Source organism: Lepus europaeus, chromosome 1 (genome assembly GCF_033115175.1).
Source record: "Lepus europaeus isolate LE1 chromosome 1, mLepTim1.pri, whole genome shotgun sequence".
Taxonomy (NCBI): Eukaryota; Metazoa; Chordata; class Mammalia; order Lagomorpha; family Leporidae; genus Lepus; species Lepus europaeus.
In genome coordinates, this window is record NC_084827.1 from 178229266 (window position 1) to 178256015 (window position 26750).

General features: G+C 47.9%; 1 protein-coding gene across 3 annotated transcripts in view; it reads left to right on the forward strand.

Moving 5' to 3' along the window:
* Positions 1–341: 341 nt before the first annotated feature.
* The window catches only part of TRPM8 (transient receptor potential cation channel subfamily M member 8), a 138710-nt gene continuing 112301 nt past the window's right edge, over positions 342–26750 (forward strand). For 2 of the 3 annotated variants that reach the window (XM_062193735.1, XM_062193756.1), the window contains exon 1: positions 342–2985. The gene's annotated coding sequence lies outside the window, so the exon portion shown is untranslated. The remainder of the gene's footprint in view (positions 2986–26750) is intronic. The other variant, XM_062193745.1, reaches the window with a different exon arrangement.

Here is a 26750-nt window from a genome sequence, read left to right on the forward strand (position 1 = left end):
CGCTTCCTCTCGGCCAATCCGAGGCCTCGCTTCTGGCCCCGCCCGGGGGCGCGCGTCGGGCGGGAACGAGGGCGAGCGCCCCGGCCACAGCCGCGGGGCGTGAGGCTCCGCCCCCTCCCCGTCTCGCGAGAACTCGCGGAGTCCCGGTGGCGTCCGCCGCTGGGCGCCTGAGGCGGTGCGGCCGGGGCGTCCCGGTGCCGCGGGCTGGGGCCGCTGTCCGGAGGGGGTCAGGGCCCAGGCCCACGCCCCAAACGCGGCCGGAACGTGCTCGCTCGCGTGTCTAAGGGGAAGCTGACCCCGGCGGCCCGACGGTGCGGGGCTGGCCGGCCCAGTCCGCCGGTGTCCGGCCTGCGGGCCCGCGTCTCCGTCCCGCTGTGGCGGTTACCGGACCGCGCGTCGGGTCGCCGTTCCAGAACGTCCGCGCCCCCGTGACCGCCGCGGTGCTCGGTGAAAAAGCGGCGGGGCCGGTGTGGACGCAGAGGGGTTCAGCTTTCAAACAAATAATTATCTAAAAAAAGAATTAAAGGCGAGGCCGGCTGTGGCCGAGGGGATGAAGCCGCTCTGCAGCGCCGGCGTTCCCTGTGGACGCGGGTTCGAGTCCCGGCTGCTCCACTTCCGGTCCGGCTCTCCGCTGTGGCCTGGGAGAGCAGTGGAGGATGGCCCAGGTCCTCGGGCCTCTGCACCCGCGTGGGAGACCCGGAGGAAGCTCCTGGCTCCTGGCTTCGGATCGGTCAGCTCCGGCCTTGTGGCCATTTGGAGAGTGAACCAGCGGATGGAAGACCTCTCTCTCTGCCTCTGCCTCTCTCACACTTTGCCTTTCAGATAAATCTTTATAGAAAACAAACAAAAGCGCTACTGAACGCAGTAGGCCCCTATACCAATCTCCTACGGATCCCACATTGCCTCCTGCAGGAATCTGGGGCGAGGGTGGAGAGGGGGCCTCAGGGCTCATGAACAGAGATGGCCCTAGGGGTCTCCGAGGGCTGTTGGCAGGGCCCTTCCCTAGTCAGTGTTCCGGAATGTTCAGTGGCAGAAAGAGCCACTCCACCCAGGCTTGTGCTGCCCTCGGGAAGCCCAAATCCGATGACTGATTCAGGCAGGAAAATAGAAGATGTGCCGTTCCAGTCCCCAGGACAACCCCGGGCCCGCCCGGCCTCTCTCCACTCCTCGCTCAGCTGTTGGCCTGCAGGGCACGCTCTTCCGGGCGTGCTGCCCGCTGTCTCTGCTGCTGAGCCCGCCCCTCTGAGAAGCCAACTGTAACGAGGACCTTGCTCCAAGTGGCCCTGGATCTACCATTCAATTGGTCACTTTCCAAGTTTTCACAGACAGGTTGTTAAATAAAAATTATGGGAGGCCATTGTTTTAGACTGAGCTCCTACCATAGGCTCCAACCGACCAAATCAAAATGGAGTCACTCAGGCTAAATGTCAATCAGACTTAACGAAGCAGACAGAGCCAACAGACCGGTTTTTGGTAACAATCAGGGATCCCAGTCCGCCTGAGTGAGTATGACACTAGAAGGGTTCTTCTGGTTTTACCCTTAGAAAAGTGACGTTAGCTTCTCAGATTTTTTTTTCTGTTTTTGTTTCCTTGTTCCCACCTTGCAACCCAATGTTCTGTGCTGCTCAGTGGGAGTTTTAGTTTTATTTTGTAGATGGCGAGCAAAAGCCAACGCGATGCACAACTGGATCCATTGTAAGTGCTGACCTCTGCCAAGGCTGAGTCTCCTCCTCCCGTGGGGATTCTGGGAATGTGGGGTGCCGATCCTGGCTCTGCACTTCCACGCGCCAGTGACTCTCAAGCAAGACCCGAGACCTTGGATAAAGTGCTCTATTCCTTCTACGTTTTGGACACTTTCTCTTCGATGACTTTCTGGCAAGAAAACTGGCCTCTCCTAAGAATCGGTCTCCATCCCTGGAAACCACTCCCGAGTTCCACGACCTCCCTGGCTGGCTTCAGTGTCAATTAGTGACCATCCTAGGATCTGCCTGTGTCCCCAGGGGCTCATGGGTAACTTCAGGAGAAAGATTTCTCAGTCTCAAGGTCAACGCTTTCATTGAAAGCCAAAATCACAACTTCTTTTGGCCAGTCCCACTCTTTTTAGAAATGTGCTTATTTTCCGTCACGCTTATTTCCATTTGGCTGTGGAGTCTGTGAAGAGCAGCTTGGGACACTCAGTGGTCGCTCTGACATGGGCAGCCCCGTTCCGTGGCGGGCCGAGGGCTCCAGGCTTCAGCTGGGAACTGCTGGGAGGCACAAGGCACTGCGCCTTCAAACCAGTCTGCAAATCAGCTTGAGTGGCAGGAAACAGGGGAGCTGGCGCAGTCCGTTCACCTGAAGTTCCTCCCTGGTCACAGCTTTACCAGCAGCGGCTGCTCTTCCTGTTCGAGCTGTTCAGGATCTCTGTAGAAGCAGAGATGAGGCGTGACCTCCCATGGATGCTCCCAGGAGATGATGGTACCGCACGTGTGCAGGACCTCCCAGGCCAGCACCCACCACATCAGACCCTCGGAGAGGGCTCCCTTGCTATTGCACAGGGTGGCAATGGCCACGTAGCACAAAGGAGGGTCTGTGTTACATAGAGCAATGGTTGGCAATCTCACATACAATGCCTCTTATGAGAGAGACTGGGATGCTAACCACCGGAACACCTGGCTCCCAGGAGGCTGCCTGGGCCTGGTGACCGAGGGATGTAGGTGTGACACGGCCAGCAATAGGCATAACTTGAGTGACAGTGGCAAACTGCACCCCTGCCCTCCAGCCAGCATTCCTGGGGGACGTGGCACTGAGCAGCGGGGTTTTCAATGGCGACAATGGCGTGAGCCGCCAGCAGAGGCTTCTCCCAGGTCAGGTTTACAACGTGAATGTCTTCACTTCTATTGTACGTGCCCAGTCACTTGTGGAAGTCAAGGTTGGTGTCACCTGCAAGGCACTTGAGGACATCCTCCTTCATTGGCTCGGATGTTGTGACAGCGTCCCTTTAAGGTACGCCGGGATTGGGTACCATGGGAAGGGCGGGTCGCCTTCTGAACCAGTCACAGCCTGAGCCCTCTCTGACTGTGCCCCGTCCTGTGCTCCAATGTGGTGGCCCAGCCAAGGAAAGAGGAACCCTGCAGGTTTCTTATACGATGCAGTTCCTTGCAGCTCCACTAACCCTTGGCAGCTTAACCCTGAGACCTCGGGAACCCAGACCTGGTCAGCAAACCCGTTCCCACCTGGTCCCACCCGTGTAACAGGCAGGGATGGTAAATCGGCTCCTCCCAGTCCTGGGTCCTGTAGGCTGCAGAGATGAGGGCGGGGCTCGGCGCTCGGATTTCTCTGGGCCGTGGCTACATAGCACCCTCTGCTGGCCAGGCTGGAATTCGCAGCCCTGGACGTGCTATTCCCAGCCACGTGCCTAGGAAATAATTCTCATCAGTTTTCCCATAGCTGCTCCCGTACAGTGTTGCCTGAATCTTGCTTCAAACACAGTAGGTGGGAATGTATGCTGCATAGGGTTGCTATGTAAGTCACTCAGGTTGTAAAGGGCTGCAAATGGCACCACCCACCTGTGTGTGGGGAAGCACAGCGTGGGCTCAGCGGCCCCTTGGTGACAGTGAGAACCTGCAGGGACCAGTTACCATAGGAAACGCCAGGCCCTGCCCAGTGGCTGCCGGGTTCGTGCCGCTCCGGCTTTGGCGCTGATGCCAGGAGGCTGTGAGATGGCCGGCCGGCCACACGTGGGCCTCCCACGAGGTGTCAGTCCAGGCTCACAAATGGGCTTATTCTCTGATTTAATGAGTTTGCTTCTTGAGATCTATCCAGAGCAACTGAGGGCGCTGGAAGGACTTAGCAGGGAGATCTTTGGTGAAGCGGTTTCTAGCACCCATTGCTAGTTGAGGAATGGTGATAGAGAACATCTGTGTTCATCAACAATTTTTTCTTTTTCAGTTTTTGTTAATAGAGAACAGATTTCAAGTATCTCATAGGTACAGTTCTAGGATAACCATACTTCCCCTCCCTCCCTCAACCCCTCTCCTTCCTTCCTTCCTTTTTTTTTTTTTTTTTTTTTTAGTTTTCTCGAAAACATAACAACAGTTTTTAAAAACTCATCATTGGACTGTAAAATGCAAATGATCGTTTTATATAAGCAGAGATTCCAAAACGTATATATACGCACATCTTAAAAAAAGCATGGTATGTTTTCAAACTACGAGGGGTACATTCAGTACTTTCAAATGTGCTGAAAGCTGTTGTATGGTGCAGAGTATTGTTTTTGGTGAGTATTTCATGGGTGCTTTCTGGCTGGGGGAGTTTGTCAACAATGAATGCAACTGGTGATGTCCTTCCACCAAGATATTCCTTGGCAAAGACCATGAAGAAGAGTTTGCATGTCTGGTCCTATATGTAAAACAGAAAGTTGTCTCTCTGAACGACATGGATTAAAGCGACTTGGTTCAATATCTGATTCTAATGCAAAGAACGATTTAATCAACGACAAAGTAAACATTGAAAGATTGAGGCTTAGTTATATTTGAAAGTTAAATGAGGTCCTTCTTAATATTTAAAAGAATGAATCAATCTCATTAAGGTGAAGGGAATTACTATGAGATTATTTTTAAAAACTTATATTATTCTAAAATATACCTCACTGTTTACATCTTTGTAACAGATAGATGAGGATAGGGTTAAGGATACTGATTGGGAAGTACATTATGCTACTTAGATTATATTAATTACAAAGTGATTGTGTGTAAACAGCTGAATAATCATGTAAGATCTGATCAGTTTGGGTAAATTAAACCAAGTGCTAACTCACATTTCTAGATAAAACCAGTCAAGGAACAGACACTTTTGGCTCTTCATAACCACTGTGTTGGTTACTTAGATTAGTATAGTGTGTTCAGCTAAATGTCCATGTTTGGGTGGAAAGCATTTCAGAGCAGTAATCCAGTTACTGCAAATCAACTAAGCCAATTCCACACATGTGACAGCAGACTTAAGACTTGGGCCCAAATAGCATTAACAAGTGTTCATAGAAACATCTGAGATGCACAGACTTCACTAAATTTCATTAATAAAAGTTGTCTTTAAAATATTTTACATCATCTCAAATTTATATACAAGGTATTGCCAACCATTAGGATAGTTGTGGAACAACAGGAAACTTTGATCATGAGAATTAAATACTAGAGCAACCTACTGGTGGGTTACTGACTCCAAGCCGTACAACGTCCAAGCAAACTCCCAGTAAACTGCTCTGTATCCTCTTGGATTCCTGGTTCTTTTCTTACGCCTTCTCCGTTCCTGTCACCTGTTAAGGCACATGACTCTAAGGTCCTTGACTTATTAGTGGCTCAACCTTTGGTAAAGTTTCCTAGGGGCCCGCGTTGTGGCCAGTGGGTTAAGCTGTCACCTGTCGCCAGCAGCCCATATGGGCACCAGTGGAATTCCAGCTGCTCCGATTCTGGTCCAGCAGAAGATGGTCCAAGTGCTTGAGCCTCTGCCACCCATGTGGGAGCTGCAGATTCCAGGCCCCCCGCTGTTGTGGCCAGTTGAGGACTGAACCAGCAGGTGGAAGATCACTCCTTCTCTCTCTCTCTCTCTGTAACTGCCTTTCAAATAAATAACTGAATATTTTTTAAAGAGAAGTCTTTGACATGCTTCTGAAAACAAGGCCATCACACCTGTGAACGTCACACTGCCTGACACTCCCCACTTCTGCATGATGTCATTTGCCTTATCCTCCTCTCTCTCTTCCCTTAATTCCCCTTTTCTTTCTCTTATATTCACTTAATGAGGTCTACTATTACTCAACAATAACTTTAGATTCTAGTGCTCATTGGAACTTCATGTTTTTATTCTATTGGTCATTAGTATCTCAGGTATTCATTTTTCTGTATTTTATACAGAATGGCTGTTAATTTTGTTTCATTTATGTTTTTATAGTAGCTGAACTTACTAATGTGCACTCAGAAATGCATATTATCTCATAAAGAATTAATATGCTCCCTTTTGTTTTCACATTGGGCTATTTTACTTAGTTAAAAAAAAGTTGTGTCTATATTATTTAAGACTTTAAAACATAAAGGTTCATTATAATATTCATGAATATTTCAATATCATACAGGGGTTAGATAAGCCTTTCCAAAAATGATGCCCAGGGGCCGACACTGTAGTGTAGTGGGTAAGGCCACTGCCTGCAGTGCTGGCATCCCATATGGGCGCTGGTTCGAGTCCTAGCTACTCCACTTCCAATCCAGCTCCCTGCTGTGGCCTGGGAAAGCAGTAGAAGATGGCCCAAGTGCTTGGGCCACTGCACCCATGTGGGAGACGTGGAAGAAGCTCGTGGCTCCTGGCTTTGGATCGGCCCAGCTCTGACCACTGCGGCCAACTGGGGAGTGAACCAGTGGATGGAAGACCTCTCTCTGTCTTTCTGCCTCTCCTTCTCTCTCTCTGTAACGCTGACTTTCAAACAAATAAATAAATCTTTAAAAAAAATGGTGCCCAAACCAAAAAGTATAAAGAAAACAGATTTTTAACAATTTGATACATAGAATTCAAACATTTGTTTATGACAAAAATTCTTGAGATAAATTTAACGGATGGAACAACAAAATAGGAAAAGTAATTTTATTGAATGTTAAAAAGGGTTATAATGAGAATGTATAAAGAGGAGTGAACTCCAGAGGAGGAATAAGCAAAGGTCCCAAATTGGCATCAAAGATGGGATACAGGGGCCAGACTGTGATATAGCAAGTAAAGCCACCTCATGGTCGCCAGCGTCCACTTCCGATCCAGTTCCCTGCTAATGGCCTGGGAAAAGCAGCACAAGGTGGCCCAAGTGTTTGGGCCCTTGTCCCTGCATGGGAGACCCAGATGAATGTTCTGGGTCCTAGCTTCAGCCTGGCCCAGCCCCAGCCATTGTGGCCATCTGAGCAGTGATCCAGCAGATGGAACAGCTCTTTCTATCTGTCTCTCCCTCTCTCCTGTAGCCCTTTCAAGCAAATAAATAAATATTTTTTTAAAAAATGGGATTCAAAGGACCTATAACACACATAAAACTTTCCTGCCTGAAAAATGAAATGGAAAGCTACGGATTGTTATTTCAAGCCTATTAAATCAGTAACGATGGAGAACGCACGCATTAGCGAGGGTGTGAAGTGGAGTTGCCTTACACATGGGGACTCCTCCCCTTCAGGACAGCATCAGTGTGTACAGGGTCTCCAGAGGTCAGTTTGGCCTGAAAGGGCCTTTGAGGCCTGTTTATTAATACTGCGACTTGGAGAGTCTGTCTTGAACTGCATCCTACCTGATGGAGGACGTTGGAAGGACTTAGCTGGAGGATCTGTAGGAAGCCATCGCTAGTCTGGCACCAGCAGGGGAATTGGCTCAGCGGTGACGGAGCCCCTCTGTGCCCCCCTAACGACTTGGGGAGCTCCACTGATTGGCACCTAGAATGTGTACAGCTTGGGCTTTTAACACAGAGGGCATCCCCCACGTAAGGGTCACATACCTGCTTTTGGAAAGTACGCGTTCCATGTTTTCAAACAAGGTGTGTACACCACACCCCAGGGTCATCTCTGGATGATGGTGTGCTGAGTTGTTTTCAATATTACCGTTCTTTTGCTTCACTTGCTAGAGTGAGCATTTATTATGCAGTGGTGAGGGTACTTGGGCTCTGCAAAATTAGAGACCTTTCATCGACATAAGACACACGGTTCCACACACCCTGCGACAGCCGTCCACAGCTGACTCAAGTTGCGCCATCATGAGAGCTCACCTCCCAGCTCTTACCCAGAAATGGTTTTTTCCTGGGAAAAGTTGGGCTCTGCTTGCTGCTGTTCCCGCCCCTAGTTTCATGTGGTGGGAAATTGCCTTTTATTCTTCATCTTGGATTTTTTTTTTTGCATGAAAAATTCACTTTTAGGGTCATGATTAATGTGTTTTAATGGGCTGTCCATTTTAAAAATCAATGAAAAGAATTAACATTAAAAATAGAAGGCAATTAGATTGATTTGGGTGACCTATTTTTAATCAGCCCATTATTTATGGATCTGAAAACTCTCAGGCCATCTTTCGCTGGAGCGTTCAGGATCGGCTTTCCATTGTTGTGTGTGAATATTTTTAAATCAGGAGGCTGCGGGTGAATTGATAATTCGCTAAAGTATTTTTCTAATTCCACACCCTAGAAATGCTCCTGGATTGCCCTCCCCCATTTCTTGTTTCATTATTTGCTGGCAGGCCCTTTTCCCCTCTCACGGGTCACTGGAGCGCGTTTGAAAGGTACAGAAAACACTTTATTCTGCTTTTTGCAATATATTGGTGAACCTAGTCTTTACATAGAATTAGTCTTTAAAAAATGAGTTTTGTTTGAAGAAAAAGGAGAGAGAGAGAGAGAGAGAGAGAGAGAGAGAGAGGTATTTTCCATCTTCTGGTTCATTCACCAAATGCCTGTTACAGCAGCTGGGGGCTGGGCCAGGCTGAAGCCAGGAGCCAGGAACTCCATCCAGCCCTCCCACGTGGGTGGCACAGAACCAAGTTCTTGAGCCTCTCAGGGTTTACATCAGCAGGAAGCTGGAATTGGAAGTGGAGGGGTTGGAACCCAGGACTCTGACAGGGGTTGCGGGTGTTTCAAATGGCATCTTAACTGCTGGGCCGAACACCTGCTCTTAGACTTAACTTTTTAAAAAAATATTTTATTTATTTGAAAGAGTTACACACAGAGAGGAGAGGCAGAGAGAGAGAGAGAGAGAGAGAGAGAGCGCTTCCATCCAATGGTTCACTCCCCAATTGGCCGCAACGGCAGCTGCGCCGATCTGAAGCCAGGAGCCAGGAGCTTCTTCCGGGTCTCCCATGTGGGTGCAGGGGTCCAAGGACTTGGGCCATCTTCTACTGCTTTCCCAGGCCACAGCAGAGCACTGGATTGGCAGTGGAGCAGCTGGGTCTTGAACCAGCATCCATATGGGATGCTGGCGCTTCAGGCCAGGGCGTTAACCTGCTGCGCCACAGCACCGGCCCCTAGAATTAACTTTTAAGTTAACCCAGTGACATCTCTCAACCATCTTCATATATCTTCATTTTCACCATTACTTCTAATGTCCTTACTTGTAAAAAGTAAGATTTATGACCCCCTTATCAGTTATTTTTTAACATTGTTATGCACAGAATTTAAATTCTTGAAGAATTCTCACTTATTTTCTCATCTTTGGTATTTTAAATGTCTTGCTTGTATCTCAGATATTTTTCATGATTCTTTTTTAAAATTTTTTAAAATTTATTTGAAAGGCAGAAAGAAATAGAGAGAGAGAGAGAGAGAGAGAGAGAGAGAGAGAATCTTCCATCTGCTGGTTCACTCCCCAAATGGCCAGGGCTGGGGCAGGTCAAAGCCAGGAGCCAGGAGCCTCCTCTGGGCCCAAGGAATTGGGCCACCTTCTACTGCTTTCCCAGGAGCATTAGCAGGGGGCTGGATAGAAAGTGGAGCAACCAGGACTGGAATTACTGTTCATATGGGATGGCGGCAATCTGGAGGAGGCTTAATCTTCTACACCACAGTGCTGGCCCCCATGAATTTTTCTTAATTCTATAGTTCTGTAAGTATTTAATAGAAAGCAATAATTCTCATTTCCCTGCCTATTCTTTTCTATGGCGTCTAATATTATTTATCACACACTTGAATTTATTATGAGGATGGTATGCTTTCCATTTGCAGTCATTCCTCCATGCTAATAACAGGATCTAACTTGTGAGTGCTGTGGGGAAGAGAAGTCACAGAGACAGTGGGAACCGTCTCCCTGTCTGGAAGCATCAGTGAGCATCCAGTGGTCAGGTGGTGTCTGAGCCTCTCGGAAGGAACTGCCTGCTCCTTCTCTCCGAAGAGTCTGGAGTCTCAGTGAGCTTGAGGACCCGTGCACGCTCTGGGTTGACCACGAACTGTCCCCTCTGAAACTCCTCTCGGAGCTTAATCCCCACTGGGAGGGTCTGGGCCGGCCAAGACTTCGACTGACTGTGGCTGTTTATTGACGAAATGCATTTCTAGAAAACAAAAGGGAAAAGCATGTCATAGATTACCAAGCAAAAGCACTTTGTTATTAAATATTAAAGTTTGCTTTCAATAAGTCTTACAAGGTTCCCCGAGAAAGGGTGGCATATCCTTCAAATGGTGGGGAAAGTGGTATTGGTTGTGCACCCTCAATATTCAAATAGGAGGGACCTCCAATTGCCGGACGGTGCTCCCCGGCTGACTCGGCCGTCTCCTGAATCTCTATTTCGTCCTGTTTCCCACCTTTCCCTCCACAACTCTGATCACACACGCGGGACCATCTTTTATAGTCTTGCATCTCTCGGACCTTCTGTTCCTTTCCGCTGGTCTTTGTTTCCAGCTTGAATAATTTCTCCTGACCTATTTTGTTTTTTGTTTTAAAAACAATTTATTTGAAAGGCTGAGTTACAGAGAGGCAGAAGCAGAGAGAGAGAGAGAGAGAGGGAGAGAGAGCGAGCGCCATCAGCTGGTTCAATCCCCAGCTCCCCGATGGCCACAGTGGTTGGAGTTGTGCTGATCCAAAGCCAGGAGCCAGGAGCCTCTTCCGGGTCTCCCACATGGGTGCAGGGGCCCAAGGACTTGGGCCATCTTCTACTGCTTTCCCAGGCCATAGCAGAGAGCTGGATTGGAAGTGGAGCAGCAGGGACTTGAACCGGTGCCCATATGGGTTGCTGGTGCTGCAGGTGGTGGTTTTACCTGCTATGCGACAGCACCTGCCCCTCCTGACCCATTTTCAAGCTAACCTATTCTTCTTCAGCTGTGTCAAGGATACGGATAAACTGGTTAGGAGAAATTATCATACCTGATATTATGTTTTTTATTTCTATTTCCATTTTTCCCTTTCTTATGATTTTCACCTCTATGCTTAAATTTCCCATATGTACATGATTCTGTCCAACTTACTGCTATTGTTAACATTAATCATAGTTACCATAAAGTTCATACCTGCAGGTCTCAATAACCAGTTCATTCCTAATTTGGTTGACTTATTTATGAATAATGGGCTATTTTTTCCTTATTTTTCTTTCATTGCTTAGGCCATCATGTGCAGAATAAATTGAGGTGCACTGTTTTCTTAGAAATGGGCGCACTTCTACCATGAGGCCATTCCTGAGGGAATCCAGCCAGGAGATGATCTATACTTGGGTCTTACTGTTGCTTTGGTTACATTCAGTGCCTCACATAGTCCAATTTTTCTTTTAAAAAAATCTATTTGTTTTAAATATTTGAAAACAGGCACAGAGTAAGATTCGGGGAGGGGGAGAGAGAGAGAGAGAGAGAGAGAGAGAGAGAGAGAGAGAGAGAGAGAGAGATATGAATCTTCCATCTGCTCGTTTACTCCCCAAATGTTCACAACAGCCAGGCTTGGGCCAGGTGGAAGCCAAGGCTGGGAGTTCCACCAGGTGAAAATCTGTGTGCTACAGCAGGCATCCTAGATGAGATGTGTTAAGTCTTCTTTGCTCCATGGCAAACTTCACCATGGTTGAGCTTTCACATCAGGTTCTAGTTTTCAATCAAGAACGGTGTCTGCTATGAACATATTTATACACAAGTTTTTCTCTGAATTTCAAATAATTTCCTTGGAGACGTTCCAAAGGGAAAACTGTCAACATGTATAAACGTTTTAAAGATCTTGATACTTGGCCACGTGGAATCTCCATTACTGATGCTTGCACACTCCCGTTTCTCTTCTGTTTTCTCAGCACTGAACACATTCATTTTTTAAAAAAATTATCAAATGCAAAAAAGGCATCTCTTTGCACCACGTCTGACTTTCTTATCTCTTAAACTGGTTAAGTTGAACACTTTTCGTACATTTGTTAACCTTTGGTTTCTGCTATAGTCTTAATGTTTGCTTATTCACTTGTATAATATTTTATATTAAAGTGCTTCTCTCTGTATAATGTTGTTGCAGCAATTTTCCCCATCTTCTTGTTTCATTAAATTGTTCGTGCCTTTTAAAATAGGCAAAAGATTCAAATTATACAGAAAATCTGTCAATCTTTTCCTTTGTCTTACTGTTCATTGTTTAGAAACCTAGACTATCTTTCCCCATTTCATGACCAAGATTCACATGCTAATATGTTTTTAGAACAGGGCTTGATTTTCCCCATACCTCTTTAATTCATCTGGAATGTACTTGTGGCTATATTGCCAGGAAAGATGGAAAGCTGAATATTTTCCCACCCCTAAAACCTAATCAATCACACTAGCATTTTTTCTTAAATATAGACAGTATTCAGAGACCCATTTACCATGAAACCAACAAAGCTGAAACTTCAGAAGCCCTCAATTGCAAAGGCATTGTGTTGTTTGTTGACTTGGTCTTAATTTTTATGACAATTTTGATAGTAAGCTTTCTTTCCCATCATCAATTAAGGCATCCATCTCTTTCCACTCCACATTCCCCTTTGTCATAAATGCCCTGCGTTGGGTGGCTTTAGATTGGCTATAGCCATGTTTTGAGATCTAAGGGCAAAACAGAATTGAAGATGTGTTTACGTGGGTTTTGTGGGGTATATTTATGTAATTTTCTGACCCTTCTCTGTAATCTAAGTAATTGCTAGTCATCTTGATGTCAGAACGTCTTCCAAGAATATTCCCACTACCCATTGCCGACACTCACAATGAGATGAGACAGTGTCAGCTATTAGAAACACATCGTGTGTGCTCCCAGTCGTCGATTTTTTATGAGAACTGTACAAAGTGGAATTTATCAGACTTTGTGTTTTTTTTTTGTTGTTGTTGTTTTTTGACAGGCAGAGTGGATAGTGAGAGAGAGAGACAGAGAGAAAGGTCTTCCTTTTTGCCGTTGGTTCACCCTCCAATGGTCGCTGTGGCTGGTGCATCATGCTGATCCGAAGCCAGGAGCCAGGTTCTTCTCCTGGTTTCTCATGTGGGTGCAGGGCCCAAGGACTTGGGCCATCCTCCACTGCCTTCCCGGGCCACAGCAGAGAGCTGGCCTGGAAGAGGGGCAACGGGATAGAATCCGGCGTCCCAACCGGGACTAGAACCCGGTGTGCCGGCGCTGCAAGGCGGAGGATTAGCCTGTTAAGCCACGGTGCCGGCCCAGACTTTGTGTTTTGTAAGCTACAAACCAGCATGAGTGGTAAAACAAAAAAATAATGTGTCAGCTCCTCTCCATCGGAAGGCTCACGTTTAAGCAGCTTACCTATTGCTATCAAAAACAAATTTAGATCAACCGTATGAGAAGAAAGGCAGAATTATCTTTCTATTACCAACTTGCTGACATATGAAAAATGATCCACAGGTATTGGGAAAAAAGAAAGAAAAGGAAGAAAGAGTGGAGGGGCTGACATTTCTGCCCAACAGTTTAAGCCATGGCCTGTGACACCGGCATTCCATATGGTTTGAGTCCCGGTTGCTCCATTTCACATCCAACTTTTTGCTAATGTAACTGGGAAAGCAGCAGAAGCTGGTCCAAGTTCTTGGGCCCCTACCATCCATGTGGGAGAGTGGGATGGAGTTCTAGGCTCCTGGCTTTGGTCTGGCCCATCCCTGGCTATTGCACCATTTGGGGAGTGAACCCAGTAGATGCAAGATCTCTCTCTCTCTCTCTCTCTCTCTCTCTCTCTCTCTAAGTCTGCCTTTAAATAAATAAATAAATAAATATTTTCTTTCTACTAACTTTCCAAGGTAATCTTTGTATTCGTACTCAACTACCTCGTGCATATGATTTCACTAATTTCCTGTCCCCAATGCTCAAATTCATGCTCACTGCATCTACCAGCCTTGTTAGCTCTAGTCTAAATCATATGTCTGTCCCTTTTTGTGTTTTATCTTGATCTGGCCCAAGGGTGGGCTCTCAATGTCCTGTGTCCATGATCTAACACCAATACACAAGGATGAAGGAATAATAAAACCAGAACAGGAAAAGATACAGAAACGTGTGGCTTTGTCCTGAGTGGTGATGCACTGGAGGCTTCCTTGAGCCATCCAGGTGGAAACCCTGAGTTCACAGGGAGATTTAAGGGTCCAGGGCACAGAAAGAGATCTGGGTTGCACATTTGAAGTGGGCAGGTGGTTTAAGGTGTGGTTACCCAGGAGGAGAGAAGAATGGGACGAAGATCTGGTACTGACCACAAGGGACCTCAACATTTAAATCTGGGGAAAGCAATCACTGGGGAGCAGTGTGGCTGGCTAACAGGGTCATGACACTGTAGAGCAGAGAAGGGTCCATGCACCACACGCGGCTGAGAGGGCCGGGGGCGGGGACAGTTCTTTCAGGTTTTCAGCAGGGGCATCATTGGTGAGATCAGAGAGGGAGCTATGGGGGTAGGGATGGGGGTAGTGAGAGTGACACAGGCTGTCTGTAGCCTGGATTACTAGGTAGGAGTGGTGTTAGCTGCAAGGTCTGAAAGCCCACAGGGCCGTGGCTTTTGCGAATGGGATTTATCGTTCCTATGAACCCTGAGCCTGGCAACACGGTGGCTACTGGTGGTGGCTTCACAGCTGTGATGTCCAGGCCTGCATCTCTCTACGTTTTGCTTTCTCTCTGGGTGGTGACGTGGTTGCCTCTGCTTTAGGCTGGGCTGGTGCCGGGGAAGAGAAGGGGTAGTGCCAGCTCTGAGTCAGCTTGCAAATGTTGGGCTTCCTCCATGTATTTTACTTGGTTAGAATGTCTACTGGTTTATATTTTCTATGTATTTTTTCCCCAAAGCACCAGTACTTCCGTTTATCTATTGGGCTTGCTTCATTTATATCTTCTACAACTGGTGAGTTTTTCTGTTCACATTTTGCATTGAAGCCATTCTCTTCGTTGTGGTCTAACTTCTTGATGTGATGGCTTGATCATTCTTTTCATTCTTTCCTATTTCTTGGTGGATGTGTTGAAGATGAGAATTGTCCCGAGGCCTGCGGCATCGTGCAGTGAATGAATCTGGGTTCAAGGACCATCTCCTCCACTTCCTCCTTGTGTGAACTTGGGAGTATTTAACCTTGTACTTCTGCTTTCATCACAAGACGAGTGGTCTGCTCGTGGTGCTGTGATGGGGAGTAAATGCAATATTTGTAAAGTCCTTAGTACCTTATAAAGTGAGTAGGACTTACACGCTTGTTAAATACATTAATTCTTTAATGCTTGGGGCTGGCGCTGTGGTGCAATGGGTTAATGCCCTGGCCTGAAGTGCCGGCATCCCATATGGGCGCCGGTTCGAGACCCAGCTGCTCTGCTTCCTGTCCAGCTCTCTGCTGTGGCCTGGGAAAGCAGTAGAAAATGGTCCAAGTGCTTGGGCCTCTGCACCCACATGGGAGACCTGGAAGAAGCTCCTGGCTCCTGACTCCTGGCTTTGGATCAGCATAGTTCTGGCCGTTGCAGCCATCTGGGGAATGAACCAGCGGATGGAAGACCTCTCTCTCTCTCTCTCTCTCTCTCTCTCTCTCTCTCTCTCACTCTCTGCCTCTCCTCTCTCTGTGTAACTCTGACTTTCAAATAAATAAATAAATATTTTAAAAAATTATTTAATACTTAAGGAAGATGCCATTGGGTGCATATAGTTTTTTAAATGTAACTCACTCCCTGCTGATGAGTAGATGGTTCTCAACTATGACCTCTGACTATGGGAAGAACAGAGCCCCGGATTGGAATAGAGCCCCGGATTGGAATAGAGCCCCGGATTGCCTTGTGTGTACGTATGATACACTGCAGGTGTGTGAGTAGGCAAGCAGGGTTAACTCAGAGGTGGAGAAGTGCTGGATTAAAGGGTCTACCCATACAACACAAGTATCTGATAGTGCCAAACGCTGCACCTTGCAGGCGGTGGCCATCAATGTACAGTGCCTGTGTCCTTGACACAACGAGTGGTCAGAATCTTGGGTACTTGACCTGGTAGAGTCTGGTCTTGTCATATTTTTCCTTATTACATTGAGCGGATGTCTCTAGGTTTGATGGCCATTGTCTTTCCTTTTTCCTGTACCCCATCCTGTTCTTTGTTTGTTGTGTTCTTCTTAGAGTAGCAACAGGCCCCATAGATGCCTCTGACTGAATGACTGATTCCATGTTGGATAATGTCATGGGGCTGGGAGATGCAATGCAAGCCATCTACTTCTGGCAGCTGGTAATAAATTCGGTAATCATGTAACACTGTTTAGGATTTTTGTGCTCAATAGTGTTACATGATTACCCTGCACCCACACACCTGGGAGACTTAGATGAAGCTCCTGGCTCCTGGCTTCAGCCTTCCCCAGCCCCAGCCATTGCGGCCATTTGGGGAGTGAACTGGGGGAATGGAAGATCTCTCTCTCTCTCTCTGCTTCTCCATGTATTTCTGCCTTTCAAATAAATAAATAGATCCCCCCCCCCCCAAAAAAAAGAGAGAGAAGAAAAGAAAGAAATCGACATCCCTTAGCAACTATTATACTCATGCCAAACGCTGTGCCGGGTGCATTACCTAGCTCATTTCACTTAATATCTGTAACACTACAAGGGAGACACTATTCCCATGTTACAGATGACAGAACCGAGCCTCGGATATATTAAGATGACTCTGGTTATAAACTGCAGAATTGGGACTTGGGCACAGGTCATCTCCCTTCTTGGTTGGGGTAGTGGAAGGATACATCCTCTAGTTCATTTTCCAAATGGCTGAATCAGCTGGGACTGGGCCAGGCTGAATCCAGAAGCCAGGAGCTTCCTCCAGGTCTCCCACATAGATGGCAGGGGCCCAAGTTCTTGAGCCACCATCTGCTGCTTTCCCAGGCACATTAGCAGGGAGCTGGATTGGAAGTGGAGCAGCCAGGACTCGAACCGGCACCCGTATGGGATGGCGGCACTGCCGGTGGAGGCTTAACCTCCGATGCCACAATGCCAGCCCCAGGAATGCTGATTTCTTAACCATGCAGGTGGGGATGGGGGCTGAAGAACAGGCAGCAGAGAGGGGCTACCTCTACTTGGTATCCTAATGGTGTGATGGGAGTGACAGGGTGTGTTGAGTGAGCACTGGAGTAGGTGGAGCAGCAGGGTGCAGGCAGCCTTGTGCAATTACCAATCCAAATCTCAAAGTTTTTCTGAGATCTGGAAAGAACTGCTACCTTAGTTCAGAAAACGACTCTTGGTTCTGGCTTTTACAGTCCTAAAAAGCCAAATGGAAATCAAATCCATGAAGCAGAGATTTCTAAATGGCACCAAATTATTTTCCTCCTCTTGTTGGTGGGCAGTACTTTTTCGCTCCTCGGAGCTTGCTTGTGCTGTATGGGCTTTTACGGCACACCTAACCATGTTGCTCATGGAGCTTAATGGACCGTTGGGCCCCAGAGGGAGCTGACAGTTTCACACATCTTAGCCGCAACTTGGAAATGGCGGTGAGCAGAAAATGTTGCCTGGAGCAGTGGCCATCCTGTGCTCCAGAGTGTGAGGCTTTTACCTACCCTTCACATCACTGTGAGGATTAAAGATGTTTCTAAACTCCTGTGTTTCCTGGGGCTGAATTCCCTGCAGCAGCGCCTGTGTTTCAGAGTTCAAGTTCAGCTCTGAGTCCCACCCACATGGGGAGTTAGACATTTGGATGTCTGTCCGATCTTTAGTTGAATGCTCTTTTGAGGATAGGGGATAAAATGTCTATTGGTGTCACAGAGAGCATTGTTTGGTGGAAAACTAACATCCCGAAGGCTGTGCTCACCCATCGCATTACTGGGGAGGGCAGTAACAAGGGACCTCATTTTGTCACTCACTGGAAACAGTAAGGCCTGCTACAGGCTCAGAGAGGAGCCTGCGACTCCGTTAGGCGTGGAAGAGCCCTCATTGCCACTCACCTACATCGGTCCTCTCCACACTCCCACTGTCCTGGGTAGTGTGGATGAGCAAGTTTGGGAACATCACTGGCCTGCAACACAGCTGGCCACCTCACTCAGGGAGGACCGAGTGAAGGACCCTCTCCTTCCTGCTGACTGGAGCGGACAGAGGAACAGATAGTGCCGTCACCGAAATGACAGTGACAATAAATAGGCTTTAAAAATTGCTGTTTATTGTTAAAGACAGAAAGAGAGAGAGAAACAGAGACAGAGACAGAGTCAGAGATAATGAGTTCCCACCCACAGGTTCAATCCTCAAATGCCCACAACAGCCAGGGTTGGGACAGGCAGAAGCCAGAATTCAATCTGTGCTCCTCTGTTGGTGCAGGAGCTCAGCCACGTGAGTCGGCCCCTGCTGCCTCTCAGGTCTGTATTGGCAGAGCTGGGACTCTGGCTTGGGATGTGGGCATCCCGAGTGGCGTGACTGCTGTGCCAGATGACTGCCCCTACTTTTTGTTTCCTATTTGAGAGGCGGAGACAGAGAGCACCCATCCCAAGTGGGGGCTGGGATGAGGGTGAAGCCGGGAGCCTGGAACACAATGCAGGTCTCCCACGTGGACGGCGGGAAGTCAATTACCTGAGCTGTGGCTACTGCCTCTGGTGTGCACTCAAGGAGCTGAATCCAGGAGCTGAAGCTGAGGTCCAAGGCCAGGTACTCCGATGTGGGATGCGGGCGCCTGAACGACTATGCTAAACGTCCACTCCCCATACATACACATTTTGCTGCTAAGTCTTTTTCATCTTTAATGCACAATTTAACATCACAGAGCACAGCACGAAACACCCATGTATGGTTAACAGAATACTCACAGAGAAAGAATCCTGGAACGCCACAGAGCTCAAGAAAACAGATACGGCCAGCAGCCCAGGAGCTCCATGTGTGCTCCTCCATCTACAGTGACCCTGACCCTGGCTGTGTGATAAGAACACGCTTCAGTTTCCAAGCGTCATTGAACATTTTTGAGCCCTGCATATGAGGAAGCCTGCTGCCTGTCTCTGTGTCGCGTGCTGTTGCCTCGCATTGGTTTCCTGGGGAGGAGACTGAATGGGGGCATTAATGTGAACGTGCACATGGCATCGACCCCTTAGGAAAGGAGGTGCTGTGGTCGTATGATTTGACCCCCAAACCCGTGCAGGAGTTCATGGTATCAAGAGTGTGGGAAGGTAGCTGGACAGTGGAGTTTGGAAGTGGGGCCTTTGAGCAGGTTTGAGCAGGTTAGGTCATTGGGATAGAGCTCCCAGGACTGGATCCTGGGGGCTTTATAAGAGAAGACCACTCAGATACAGACAGACACACACACTCCCTGACTCTTGCCATGTGACGCACTGTGCTACCCTGGGACCCAGCCAGCAAGACAGCCATGGCCACATTTGGCCCCTAGGCCTTGCACCTATAGTACCAGGAGCCAAATAACACCTTTTGTTTTTGTCAAATAAAGTTAGGGGTTGGTGTGGTGATGCAGTGGGTTAAGACACTGCTCGGGGTGTCATATCCCATGTTGGAGCTCCAGTTCAAGTCCCAGCTACTCTGCTGCTGATCCAACTCCCTGCTAATGTGCTTGGGAAACAGCAGGAGATGGCCCAAATACCCAGGCCCCTGTCACCCATGTGGAAGACCTGGATGAAGCTCCTGGCTCCTGGCTTTGGCCTGGCCCAGCCTTGGCCGTTGGGGCCATTTGGGGAGTGAACCAGCAGATGGAAGATCTCTCTCTCTCTCCTGCTCTCTCTGCCTCTGTCTCTTTGTATCTCTATTTCAAATAAATAACCTAAACAAATAACATAAAATTGGCTTGGCTCAAATACTTGGTTGTGGTAATGCAAAGCTGACTAGGGCACACAGGAGGGGGAAGATACGGGAGCGGGCAGGGGAGGAGTTGGCGACGTGGACCCAGTGGCACCTCTGCCGGCTGGGGTCTCTGGAGCGTGGTGTTTCAGAGCTTTCCTGCTCTGCACCAAGATGGCCAGGCCTGTGGACACCTGCCCACCAGCCATTAGACGTGGGCCAGCCAGCTGCAGCCAATGCCGGGGGCTGCCACTCTGCAGCGGGAGACACTTTCACAGGCAGGTGGGCTCCTCCATCAGCCCAGGGGGTGCTGTTTAGGGATACCTGGGGGGAGGGGTGGTGTCACCGGAAGAATGGAAGTGGCTCAGACTGGGTTATGTCAGCCTTTATATGAATGCAGGTATCATCGTGTCATTTTTAAGACTTAATGGACTAAAGGGCCCATGAAAGCAAAACTGTGTAGGGCTCATGAAAGTCTTAATGCTGCCCTGAGGAGTCCCTGGCCGAAGGACGGCACCCTCCATCACCCTGGAGGGTGGCATTGGCTTTGACGGAACCCTTGAGGGAGTGTTTGCTCTTGGCATCAGGTTACTCCTTTCATCCTAACAAGAAATGTCCTCTTTCTTCTTCTATTCAACTACACAATTCAATATCTAATTTTATCAACTGCCATTGTGGCATCTATCAATATGAATGCACTATTCTTTAAAAACAATTTGTTTATTTATTTGAATGGCTGAGTGACAGGAGAACAACAGAGAGAGAGGGAGGGAGAGGGAGAGGGAAAGGGAGAGAGAGAGCTATGGCAATCTCTGTTTGCTGGTTCACCCCCCAAATGCCCACAACAGCCAGGGCTGTGCCAGGAACTCCATCCAGGCCTCCCACGTGGGTGGCAGGGGCCCAGGTACTTGGGGCATCCTCCACATCCTCCACTGCCTTCCCAGGTGCACTAGCAGGGAGCTGGGTCAGAAGAGGAACAGCCAGGACTGAAGCTGGCACTCTGATACGGGACGCAGGTGTCACAAGCAGCCCCTGCACCCGCTGTGCTGCAGTGTCAGTTCCTGAAGGCACTGTCTTTTGCCTTTGCTTGTCTAGTCTTCGGAATTATCTTTATTCATTTCACAGTGCTAAACATCCTGGCGCACTCTGCGTTGTTCAAGGGCTTTGCTCCTTTTCTGCTGAATTGTATGTCCATTCATCATCTTCTCTTTGTCCTGCCTTGCTCTGGTTTTTGTCGTCTTAGCAACTGCTTGCCTGCTGGAATAAGTTGGGAAGGTTTCCATCTGTTGTGTGTGTGTCTTGTAGCAGTTGCCACAGCAGGAAAGTTATTCGTTTAGTAAAGTTGATGAAACTCTGATGAGGCTTCTGGGAGATTTGGGAGCTGTGGAGCAGGTAATCAATGTCTCTTGGCTCTTACCGGTTTGTAATTCTATGTCAGCATTTCCCAGACTACTGCAGGGGACATACTTTTCCAAGATGTGTCTCTGGTTAGAAACTCTGGTTTGTGCTAAGTGGGACCATTTCCTTTACAAGATTCTCAGAGAGAGGGGGTTGGCATTGTGGCACAGCAGGTTAAACCATCACCTGTGATGCCTGCATCCAATCCTGGTGTGCCAGTTCAAGTCCTGGCCTCTGTGTATCCAGCTTCCTGCTAGTGCACCTGAAGCAGCAGAAGGTGGCCCAAGTGCTTGGGCTCCTGCTACCTGGGTGGGAGACCTGGGTAGAGTTCCAGGCTCCTGGGTTTAGCCTGCCCCAGCCCTGGTCATTATGGCCATTTGGGAAGTGAATCAGTAAGTGGAAGATTTCTCTCTCTCTCTCTTTCTCTCTCTCTCTCTGTTAACTCTGCCTTCCAAGTAAATAAATAAGTAAATCTTTTTTTTAAGGTCTCATTGATTTTCCTTGTTTTTTAATTTATTTTTTAAGAAATACAAATTTCCTAAGTACAAGCCTAGGAATATAATTGTTCTTCCCACCATATCAGCCCTCCTACCCACACTCCCACCCCACCTCCTCCCTCTCCCATTCCCAGTCCCATTCTCCATCAAGATTCATTTTCAATTAACTTCATAAAGAGAAGACCAACTTTATACTAAGTAAAGATTTCAATAATTTGTACACACACACACACACACAAGTGTCTGAGAACTAGTTTTACAGTTAACTCTCATAATACACCTCATTGAGTACAGAGGTCCTGCGTGGGGAGCAAGTACACAGTGACTCCTGTTGTTAATTTAACAATTAACACTCTTATCTATGATGTCAGTGAACACTTGAGGCTCTGACATGAGCTGCATAGGTTATGGAAGCCTTTTGAGTCCACAGACTCTATCAGTATTTTGACAAGGCCATAAGCAAAGTAGAAGTTCTCTCATCCCTTCAGAGAAAAGTACATCCTTCCTTAATGCCCACTTCTTTCTGCTGGGGTCTCACTCACAGAGCTCCTTCATGTAGAATATTTTTTTCCCACAGTGTCTTGGCTTTCCATGCTTGAAATGCTCTCATGGGCTTTTCAGCCAGAACAGGAAGCTTCTTAAGGGCTGATTCTGAGGTCAGAATGTTACTTAAAGCGATTGTCATTCTATAAGTCTGCTGTGTGGACTATTTCCCATGTTGGAACATTCTCTCTTTAATTCTATCTATTATGATTATTGCCAGGCACTTTATCTTATTTATATAATCTCTTTAACACTTAATCCTATCTATATGTTCACTTTAACACTTAATATGATCATTTGAACACTTAAGATGGCATTTTTACCACCCAGCTTAATGGGATCTGGGGTCCCATGACAAGTTTTTAAACTGTGCCCTTAGAAGTAAGTCTATTAGTAAATTAGTAAATCTATTAAGTAAATTAGTAAGTTACTAATTCCACTGTGGTCCAAGAAGATGTATGGCATGATTTGGGGAGTAGAGCCATTGGTGTTAGAGTAGAGGCTATGAGTACAAAATAATGAGGCCCCAAGTGGGCTAGACAGGGTCTAGAACAAAGGACAGGGTCATTATTAGAGGACCTAAGAAAGCTGCTGTCTAAGCCATGAATAAGTTTTCCAATTAAGAGGCCAATAGAACCTGACAGAAGGGGCCTGATAACAATCTGGTGGGCTTTAAAGCCTTGCCAGTTATGAGGCCCAGACCTATCTCTTCACATGGGGTACATCCTAAGGGAGGTGTGAACCTCCTTGGGAAGGCACCTCATTGCTGTCTGGCCTGGGGGGAGAGCTGGCCAAGTGAAGGCGAGTGGCACCTCTAACAGGAAATTTCCAGTTCTGCCAGCAATGTTGCCGACCCTACTTGGTCAATAAATAAGTAAATCTTTACAAAATTCTTCAAGCAATTGTGTGCTCATTGCATCTTCAAGAGGAACTGACATATTTATCACTTCTCAAATTTTGGAAAGACACAATCTGGAGAATTCTGTTACTGGATAAAATCTGGCCCCAGACACTCAGTGCTGGGCAGCCAGTTCACCAGAGACAAGAGCTGATAAGAGGAAAAGGCTTATTTCCAGCAGCGGGCAGTGGGGGAATGGGTGGCTGTCTGGGTCAGAAATGGCTTCTTTCTAGCCCACAAGCCATAACGAGGATTTTTGAGGGAAAAACATAGCTGTAGGGAGGAGGTTTGCAAAAAGCAATGGACTGGGGCTGGCACCATGGCACAGTAGGTTAGTCCTCCACCTGCTGTGCCAGATTCCCATACATATGGGCGCCGGTTCTAGTCCTGGCTGCTCCTCTTCCAATCCAGCTCTCTGTTGTGGCTTGGGAAAGTGGTAGAAGATGGCCCAAGTGCTTGGGTCCCTGCACTCACATGGGAGACAAGGAAGAAGCTCCTGGCTCCTGGTTCCTGGCTGCTGGCTTCGGATAGGTGCAGCTCCAGTCATTGCGGCCATTTGGGGAGTGAACTAATGGAAGGAAGATCTCTCTCTCTGTCTCTCCTTCTCACTGTCTGTAAGTCTACCTCTCAAATAAATAAATAAAATCTTTTTAAAAAATAAAAAAATTTAAAAAAGCAATGGGCTTAGGCAATTGATTATTGGCAGGATTTCAGGTATTCTAACACATTGGTCATGTGGGCGACTCTGAGAGAGCTCAGCTGTTTGTGATGGCGGATAGGCAGGAGGCTGGTTTAGGATCACTGAGGTGGAAGTCACAAGCCCCGCCCCATGTGTAATTCTATTCTTCAACACGTCAATCAAGATGTGAGACAACCATGCTCGTGCGTGTTTGCTTTCTTGCCTCCTGAAGGAAAGTTATGTAAGTCAGAACTGCAATTCTTATCTTTGTGTCAGCAGTTAGATGGGCTAATAGGCAGTTAGGTCAGGTCCCTGTCAGAATGAAAAAAAGGGGCAGAGTCCTTTAGGAGTGGACGAAATGCTTACTTCTCCCCAAAGCCGCCTTTAGTCAAGACAAAATACCATTCCCACCCCTTGGAGTTTCTAGCAAGACAAAATTACCCACCCTTCTGCTGGTTTTTGTGTTATCATGACCAGGCTAGTCAGGGTTACAGTGCAGCCCTCTGATGGGTTTTGTCCCGCCCTCTGGTTGATTGTCAGCTGGTGTTCTACTGCACCCCAGGATGGTGCTTTCTTGAAAGACGCCACATCGGCAAGTTTCTCTGGGCATCCCACCCTGGGAGCTCCCCAACTGACTGCTGTGGCAGGAGGCTGCTCACTTAAATAAACCTTGCTCCGTTCACTGTCCCTGTCCCTGTCCCTGTGGAGATTCTTCAATGTGAGACAAGAACCCAGACTGCCTTCATCATCTCCATAGCATTTGTGCATGGCAAGAGCCTGGAATAAAAACTAACCAGCCCCGCCCCCCCATCTCATCTGTAATTGGTGGTTGCAGATTTCTTCCTTAGCTGGGTGTGAGGTCTGCCGTTCTAATTATTTCCTTTCCGTCACTCCTGACATTCTATGCAAATCTTATTATTCGGAGATCTCAACATTAGCTACAAGATAGCCATAAGACTAGTCTCAGCTAAGTCACAAGGTTAGTTGTTGAGTTTTGTTGGTTAAAATGGAAAAAGAAGGGAAGGTGCATTTTTGATGGTTACAATTCAAAAAACACTCATTTTCCTGTCTCTCTCCCAGCTATCAATCTGTAAATTTCACTTCCTGTTGCCGTCAGCACCCCGACTTCTGCCTCAGCTTTAACATTTGCACTTTTTGGTAGGTTGTAGATGACATAACAGAATGTATTGGAAGTGTAACCAGATTGGATTAGATTGTTAGGTGCTGCTGTGATTGGATGGAGTGGCTTTGTAAGGACAGGCCACAGGCACAGGACAAGGCGCTGCCTGTGTCTGCTTCCTGAGTGAGGGGTGTGTTAATTTCACTCCAGGCTCTTGTCATGCACAAACACACACACTCTAAGTGCGGACACATGTAAGGTGCACAAGGTGATAAAATCTAGTTAAAAGGTGAGAAAGTGAGCACAGGTTGCCCCATGCAGAGAAATACCCATCATGAGTGGGCAGTGGGCCAGAAGATCGCCCAAAAGGAGAAGGGATAGGGGAGGGGAAACAGAGAGGGAGAAGCAGAGAGAGAAAGAGAGAGAGAGGGAGGGAGAGAACCCAACAGCCCTCCAGCTGTGGTCCATGGTGGAAGAGGGGTTCCCTCTCAGTTCTTGGTCTCTTGTATGAGGTAGGGAATGGGGCCACCAAGGTTGAAGCCACCTGGGAATTATACGGCCCCACCACAAGCTCCATGTAGAGTTCAATATCCATATTTTCATGGCATTGTCCCTCCAAGTCCCGGATGAAGCAAATGTATCCCAGGAAAGAGAGCAGCTTGATTGGCAAGTAGGAGGACTGAGTTACATGGGGGCTGGTGACTTCTAGCTCATCAGACCTAGTAGCTGCCTGCCTATTTCCTACCAACTCTGCATGTGTTCTACCATCCACTGCCCTTGTCTGACTACGATCTTAGACTGTGACGCTAAGGGGCTGCATTGTGGCATAGCTGGTTAAGCTGCCACCTGTAATGTCAGTATCTCATATGGGTGCTGGTCTGAGTTCTGGCTGCTCCACTTCCAACCCAGCTCCCTGTTAATGTGCCTGGGAAAGCAGTGGAAAATGACCCCGGTGCTTGGGCCTCTGCACCCATGTTGGAGACCAGGATGGAGCTCCTAGCTCCTGGCTTTGGCCTGAGGCAGCCTCAGCCCCAGCTGTTGCAGCCATCTGGGGAGTGAACCAGCAGATAGAAGATCTCTCTCCATATCCTTAACTCTGCCTTTCAAAAAATTTTTTTTGAAAAAAAAAAAAAAAAAGAACCAAAATAAACCTTCTTTCATAACAGCTTCTCTTAGACATTTTAGTTGTAGCCATGTTATTTTAGTCATCTGATTGGAAGGTCTTGTCTTCATGGAAGAAAAAATTCAGATGCGAGACAGAGAGGAGAGCTAGGCAAGATAGCAATGTTTATAGGGGTGAACACTCCTGCCGGGCCAGGCAGGCATCTCGGGAAAGAACTGAGTGCCCAGTGTGTATGCAGACTGGAGTTTTTAGAGAAATTGGGCATGGCCCACCGTTTCTCTTCCCCACAGGCCTTCTGGGATCCTGCTGGGTGGAGGGCTTCCAGGGCATGGGATTCCTGAAATTCCTCCTGGAGCTAATAGCTCTCTTGGAGCAGGGCAGGCAGATCCCCACGCTGCCCCTGAGACCCAGGGCTGATACCCTCGTGAGAAGGTTATGAAGGACGGGAAGAATCTAGCATCTTCCCAGCCCTGGGCCAGGGGAGCTGTTTGGTGGGGATGAAGCCCTAGGAGAAAGTCCGTGAACTCCCTGCCCGGGAAGCCCTCAGCCCAGCAATATCACAGAAGAGGGAGGCGGAGGAGAAATGGAGGTCCTGCACCCATGGAAACGCACACTGGGCCCCGGGTTCTTCGCTGCGTTCCCCACCTGGCCAGCCAGCTGTATTTTCCTCCCTTATTGTAGACCACAGCAACCTCAGCGTGGCCTTTTTTCTTTCTTTATTAGTCGGGAACTTCCACTTTTTCTCTGAAGGAAATGTGTCCTGACACATTGGCGCAGTCTTAAGTAGAACAAGGGTTAGTTGCACACAAGCACTGTGGCACCCCAAAAGCCTGTCTCACCACCAAGACAGCTATGAGGAGGTTAGTGAGTGGGTAGTGC